The sequence below is a fragment of the Poecilia formosa genome, unplaced genomic scaffold (assembly GCF_000485575.1).
Source record: "Poecilia formosa unplaced genomic scaffold, Poecilia_formosa-5.1.2 Scaffold4, whole genome shotgun sequence".
In the NCBI taxonomy this organism is placed as follows: domain Eukaryota; kingdom Metazoa; phylum Chordata; class Actinopteri; order Cyprinodontiformes; family Poeciliidae; genus Poecilia; species Poecilia formosa.
In genome coordinates, this window is record NW_006799943.1 from 3,448,286 (window position 1) to 3,455,811 (window position 7,526).

A 7,526-nucleotide genomic window follows, 5' to 3' on the forward strand; every position below is an offset into this window, starting at 1 on the left:
ACACACATCTGTGGATGCTGAAGAAAAAAAAAAAAAAAAAAAAAAAGAAAAAGTTCACCAGTCCCTTCGAGCCATTCCCGAAGACAACCCTAGCAGAAACAAAGCAGACACGCAGCTCTGCACTCTCACTTTTTTTGCCCAGTCTCCGACACATCATTTGTTCTCTCTTTCAAGTTGGCCAAAGTGCCGGTGTTATGAGTAACGCCTCATAACGCTGGAGCTCCTGGCAATCCAAAAGGGGAAAAAAAAAATCCAACCACATGAACAGATGACTAATTAAAAACACAGCGAAGTGAGTGTAATTAATGAGTCCATTAAGTCTAGGTAATCTCACAGATCCAGTATTAACAAACTGAGAGTGGGCCTGGGATGGAGGTGATTAACAGTGCGGCCACATTGGTTCTAATTAACTACACAACCACAGTCACAACTGGATTTTGGAAACATATGTCAGGGTGTTTTATTTTCCTTTGAGGGTCTGAGAGTAGAATACGTTTGGGACTGCATGTGCACGGCCTAAAATCCAACAATCATTAACCTGTGGAATTGCTAGACAATAAAAGAGAGCAACTAGGTCGCACTTTCAGACCTCTTAACAGTTAGTAATAGTTAAAACTGAATTTTCCAACTACTTTTGGGAATCATGATATCTAAAGGGTCTTTCAAAAATTTGGTCAGGTTAAAACCTCATGTCTTTTCTTTGGCTTCTGAGAGGTAGAACAAAACAAAATAGCTTATGATATAAAATCTAGAATGTTAAGATGTGGGTTTTTTTGTGATTGCTATGGCCTACAATTCTTTATTTTGTGGCTTTTTTTTCTCAAAAGGTTGTGGTCAAAGTTGTGACATTTTTAAGCTTTATTTTTGCCCAAAGCAGAAAGTTGAAATTGCTGTACCTTCTAAAAACTTAAAGTTATTGTACTTTTTTAGTACATTAACTAAAAAAGTTGTTGTACCTGTTGAATTGTCAATATAAGACGAGGAACTTTTGTTTAGGGAAGGAGAAGGTGAGTTGGGACCGAGTGGCAGGAGGATGGTGTGCGAGTGACAGGTGGTGCAAGCTGGAGGTATTAGGGATGAATGATATGAAGGAAACTTATTTTGCCGTTCATCCGTAAAGCTGCACTTACCCTATGTCAACATCAGCTGCAAAGCTGAAGCGTAATCCGTTGCATTCAATTTTTCTGCACTCATCTCCACTCCACAGCACTTTGCCTCCAGCTAGGCAACAGCTCGGGGAGGACGTCTAAGAAAGCCTGTCTTCTTCCATGCAGTCAATTTAAAAGCCAGGATATTTTCATCAATCAATGAAATTCCCCTACATGCTCCAGAAATATTCCTAAAACTCCTTGCTGGTTCTCGCCTTTTGGGGTCTCAATGATTTTGAGAACGGTGAAAAGTCAGCCCAGAATTAAATGAGAGAACCTGGTCAATGACCTGAGGAGAGCTGGGGCCATAGTTACCAAGGTTACCAGCAGCAGAAATATTAAATTTCACCATTAGTAACACACTGTGCCATCATAGATTAAGATCCTGCCATGCATACAAGGTCCCCTTGCTCGGGTCAGCACATGTTCATGACCATCTGAAGGTTGCCAATGGTCATCTGGAGGATCCAGATGGGGCCGGGAAGAAGGTCGTGTGGTCTGATGGGACCACACTAGAACCTTTTAGAACAAACTCCACTCATTGTGTTTGGAGGAAGAAGAAGAAGTACAGTCCAAAAAACACCATCCAACCGTGAAAGTACAGGATGGAAAAATGATGCTTTGTGGGTGCTTTTCTGCAGAAATAACAGGAAGACTGCACCGTATTGAGGAGAGGATAGATAGGATAGAGTATTTTGAGATTTTGGACATCAACCTATTTCCCTCTGCAGGAACACTAAAGATGGATCTTCCAGCATGATAATGGCCTGAAACATACAGTCACAGGAACTAAGGAGTGACTCGGAAAGAAGCATGCCAAGGTCCTGATGTGGTCTAGCCACACTCTAGACCAGAACCCAAAAGGAAATAGTTGGAGGGATCTGAAAATCTGTTGCCCAGCAACAGCCCTGAAAATTCAAAGAATTTGAAGAGATCTGTAATAAAAGATCTGATGTAATAAAATCCAAGTTGGCTATTAAAAAAGAAAATCATACAATGTGGCTTTATTGATATTTATGTTGATTCCATGTCTCAAATGAAATGATAACTTAATACAAACTAATCACTACAATGCAATGAACATTAGAGATGTCTCTTCTGCTCAAGAAGGGAAACTTGGAAAATTACTATGTCGTATCAAATACTTCTTTACCCCATTGTAATTGATTCATTTGACAAACTTTAAATAGCTCCAAAATATAGAAAATAAAATCTTCCAGTGTTGCAATGATTTCTGGTAAACAACCATTCAACATGTGTTCCTGCGTTCGTTCCCTCTGGAGGAGGTTTTATCTTATCACTACCATCTGCTCTGTCTGCTCCTGTTTTGTCCTCAGAGATTTGGAATTAGATAGTCCCAGCCCTCCCAAAAAAGAAAAAGAAAGCTTCCCAGTGCAAAGAAGTGTACCTCCTGCTGCCTGGAGAGCTGCTTTCATCTCCGCTGCTCATTATGCAGCCACTTTCCTGGCTCAGGAGCCCTGTATGACCCAGAGACAGTAAGCAGGAAACCTAATGCATTCCCTTTGTGGGTTGTATGTTTGTGGTTCTGTGGGCACATATGCATTTAGTTGTACTCCATATAAAAAGTTTGGAAGTACATTAAATACACCCCTTAGATCCATCACGTATCATCTTCTGCTGGAAGTCTTCTGCAATTAATGAAATACGACTGTAGACTAGGAATGTGCGATACATGCGGTACGCTGTAGAAACAACAGACATATGGCCTATGATAGAGATTTGTATTGTACCGGCTAACTGCAGTAATGTTGTTCATGATATAATCGGCAGGTGTCAAGACATGGAGCAAGAGGGAAGCAGAATGGCAGAGAGCATAAGGGAAGAACTCGTTAAAAATGCAGGTGTGAAAACATCAATTACATTAATCTGGTTAGGATTTAAGCCAGGTTGTCAATGATAACTTAATACAAACTAATCACAATACCTATTTATTTATTTTTTTATCAAAAAGCCTCTCTTCAGAGGGTTACTTAGTTCACAGTGGCGCGGTCTTGTACTACGGTCAGCAACATAGAGCTGTAAATACAAGTGAAAAGATGAACGAGGGGAGTCAGACTGGTGTGCTCAGCAGCAAATTTCACTTTAAAAAACACAGACTGACATTTGACTTTAATCCCTCAATATTTGGAAGCATGGCCAAAAAACCAGACCGAATGGCTCCCTTCGCTTTCTCCGCCGCCATTGACAAAACTAAAACCTTAGGGGAACTGCAATTCAAAAACAACACGGAAACTCAACGTCACATCTCCTGCCACTGTCAATTAAATGCTAGACGGAGCGCTGAAGGAAGACAAGGACTGAGCAAGATTTCATAGGAAGGCAATGGGCAGGGTACCACAACGGCAAACCTACCAAGACGTAGAAGTCCACCAAACTGGCAGATGAGGCAACAAGAGCATTAATCAGAGAAGCAGCCCAGAGGCCCACGGTTACGCTATAGGAGCTGAATCTAAATCTGTTGACAACGGCACGACAATTCTGGGAGAAAACCAGAGAGAGGCAGCAAATGCTTAAGACGTACGCAGCACTTTACCTCATCCATGCCTCTTAACAGTTTTACCTGTGAAATACTTAATTTTCCTTTCCTTCATACAAAATAAACACAGTCAATGCTTAATAGATGAAAGGCAAATTATAATAGGGCTTTTATAAACCTTGTGTGCTAGACTAAATACCGACATTTTCTTGTGCACATATATGTGGCTGCGTGAATGTCTTCTACCCATTTCCCCCATGGGAGATACACAGAGTGTCAGTCTACGAGGCTGTCAGTGCCTGCTCACAGACACGCTATAAGTTCCCCTGCTTCAGTTTAGGAATAACAGCCACCCCCTTATTGAGTAACCTCCGTTTAACCTAACCCATCAGTGTGCCCCTCGTCTGCCTGCTAAAACCCCCAAATCAAAACTCAATAAGCCCAGTTATTGATAAATCCATGTTCTCCTACCCCAGCCGCTACAAATTACTGTATTATAAGGCTTACAGGTATTAGTTTTGAAAGGCCCCGGCCCAAATCAAACAAGGCATACTTGAATTACTTTAGTGCGTCTGGACAGGCAGTGATGCAGTCAGTGAATTAGATATGAGCAGGGGGAGGCGACATGAAGGACCTAACATATGAGCTGTTGGAGGGTGGCATGGAGGTGGCGTCATCTGTACTCAAAACTGATTAGTCTCAAAGTACAGGCAAGACATAACGCTGTTCAAAACCTTACCGAGGTTCGAGCTACTGAAACGGTATTGGCACACTGCTTTTGAAACGTTCACTTAGGAATATTGTATGGCAAGAAGAAACTGGACCGTTTTTAAAGATGTACTCACACCAGCCCTGTCGCTTTAATCAAACTCTACTCCGTTAGCCTAGAAAGTCTGGTTTGTTTTGGGAGGTGCGAACGCACAATCGAACTCTGGTCCGTCTAAAACCGAGCTCTCAGTTCAGCTTAAGTGAACGCCGGTGTGTTTCGATGAAAGCAGAAAGGAAACCGCTCTAAAAACAGGAAGCAGAAATCTGGAACTACTTGAGACCCAAACTAAACATGCTTACAACTGCCTATTTTAATTGTTCAAGCACCAATTATATCTTAGCATCCATTAATGTGCAGAGTGGAAACCATCTTAGCACTACAACAAATACAAGATAATATCAATAAACATTATTATGAATTATATAAATGGTCTTAGCTCAGTGCAAAAGCTGACATCTACAGTCTTCCACTTTTCTTTTAACCTTTGTCTGTGGTCTTGGGGTTACAGCCAATCAGGGCCAAGGAAAACAAATGGCGCTCCTGGATTAGTTGCTTCGCAAAAGCAAACCAACCATTTTCATTGTTCCTCTGTGTTTCAGCATCTCAATCTGCATTTTCTTCATAATATTTTAGATATGCTCTATGAAAAATCACAAATTTTCCGCACAATTTGGAGTCATGTTCCACATATAAAATACTGAAATGTGAATAAGGGGGTATCAACTGTGGAGTCTCACCAGCACAAGAAAAGAAACTAAGTTGATCTCAACATTCTAAAGAAGTGAACCAATAGCTTTGAAAAAATACTCACTCGCTTTTTGATAGTTATGTTTTTTCAGATGCTGCAGCCATGAGCCATTAGATTAGACTAATAGAGAAGCTTAGTTTGAGGCACAAGTAACACATTTTTTTGTTTGTTTTTTTACATCAACGGGGTTGAAAAAGAGAATATACAGCTACAGAAAAAGGAAAAAGTCTGAAATTTGATCTCAATTTCATCCATATTTAAAATTGTTACATGGGTTAAAATAGGTTTTCTTAAGTTTTTTTGTCTACTGGGTTCTCTTATCTTCCTCCACCTGACTGGTGGTGTTGAAGGTGGAGGTTTACAGGCTGAGGAGATCCAACCTGGGATGATCAGAGACATTATTGATCTGCAAAATCTGAATCTGGGATCAGAAACCAACGCTCGGTTTTCTACAATGTTTTTAAAATTGTTTAATATTCAACGTCTCACCCATGAACAGGTGAAATTTCAGCATAGGATTTTATGGCAATGCTTGGTTTGTTATTGAAGGACCTACTTCACATGATCTCTGTCTCCTTATTCTGTGTCCTCAGCTGTCCCCCTATTCCACCAGGAAACTTCTTCTATGGACTTTCAGCAGGATTTTCTGTGTCCCCTCAGTCCTCTGTGTCTTCTTTGTGTCCAACCTGGGATGATCAGAGAATCAGAGATGTGAGAAGTCTGAATCTGGATCAGAGACTAGTTTTGGGTATTTTTTAAATGTCTCTTCTCTTTAAGTGATCTTTCTGTGTTGCAACACATGAACATGTTATTGGCCATATAAACCATTTGTTTCATGAGATTAATAGTTTATCTACATAAAACTTTACTCCATATGCTCTTATTTCCTTCCCTCCCATCCTGTTCTCTAGGGTCCCTCTGAATAAAAGCTCTTAATTAAATCCCTCAATCATAAATTCTATGTTCTCCCTTGTCTTCTATTTTTTTTATTGTCCTGATGCTTTAATTTGGTTTCTGATACAACATATTGTCAGGCAAGCATTCCTTACTTAATGTAAATTTTANACTGGGTTCTCTTATCTTCCTCCACCTGACTGGTGGTGTTGAAGGTGGAGGTTTACAGGCTGATCATCCAACCTGAGATGATCAGAGAATCAGAGATCTGAGAAGTTTGAATCTGGATCAGAGACAAGTTTTGGGTATTTTTTTAATGTCTCTTCTCTTTTTATGATCTTTCTGTGTTGCAACACATGAACATGTTATTGGCCATATAAACTATTTGTTTCATGAGATTAATAGTTTATCTACGTAAAACTTTACTCCATATGCTCTTATTTCCTTCCGTCCCATCCTGTTCTCAAGGGTCCCTCTGAATAAAAGCTCTTAATTAAATCCCTCAATCATAAATTCTATGTTCTCCCTTGTCTTCTATTTTTTTATTGCCCTGATGCTTTAATTTGGTTTCTGATACAACATATTGTCAGGCAAGCATTACTTAATGTAAATTTTAACTCTATAGTCAAATAGGCGCAAGGAGACATAGAGGATTTCTTTTCGCTCTCTAGTGTTCCCTCTCAAAAGTTTAGCCTTACCTAGCAACACTTTATTGCAACGCTGATGAACCAGACAGCATTCACAATGAAACCATAAATTATACAAAATATTTGAAAACATTCGGCATTTATGTTGGATTAAAAACTAAATCTTTTTATGTTGAGGGTAGTCTTAAGGAAAATGCACGACGTAACGAACAACTTTGCAAGGGAATAACCAAAAGAAATCCCCACATCCTTCTTCTTGGAGGCTTAACATTAGCAGTTTGCAATGTTGGCTTTTTAGATTCACACATGGCCAATATTTCAAGTCATTGAGCTATACAAGTATTATTCAAGATGTAAAATAACACTAGAACTTACCAAATATAACAAAATTCAAATTTACCTGTTCGCCTAGATTTGGCAAAACGTGGAACCTTGAGTTTGGTGAATTTTCCATGCAATATAGTGCGCTTGTTGAAGTCGCAAATTAAAAAACACAATTTCCAACGAAACAATAGTTATGTCTGGGTATTTAGCTCACCCTTAGGAAAGAATTGTGTCTTTCGTGTGCGAAAAAGCCGTTCCACAAGACCGGCTTCTTCTTCTGTTCTATTACGGCGGATCGCAAGCAACTTTGAAGTGCATACCGCCACCTACTGTATACGAGTGTGTAGCAACACTACTTTACATCTATTAAATTCTATTTTTTTAAAATGTATTTTGAAGACAAATAAATAATGTTTTCCTAAATTTGTAAATATCCCCTGTGTTTGAAGGTGTGGCTTAAGCAAGACCAACCAATTACTGGAATTTAACAACGCAAATA

General features: G+C 39.6%; 2 long non-coding RNA genes across 2 annotated transcripts in view; one reads left to right on the forward strand and one right to left on the reverse strand.

The window, feature by feature from the left end:
• LOC107837158 (uncharacterized) overlaps window positions 1–7,526 on the forward strand; it is a 294,598-nt gene that overhangs the window by 252,991 nt on the left and 34,081 nt on the right. The window lies entirely within an intron of this gene.
• On the reverse strand, window positions 5,464–5,859 carry LOC107837157 (uncharacterized). Its single transcript, XR_001663156.1, has 2 exons — window positions 5,719–5,859; window positions 5,464–5,542 (listed from the first exon to the last, which is right to left on the reverse strand). It is a non-coding gene; the product is annotated as an uncharacterized LOC107837157 (long non-coding RNA).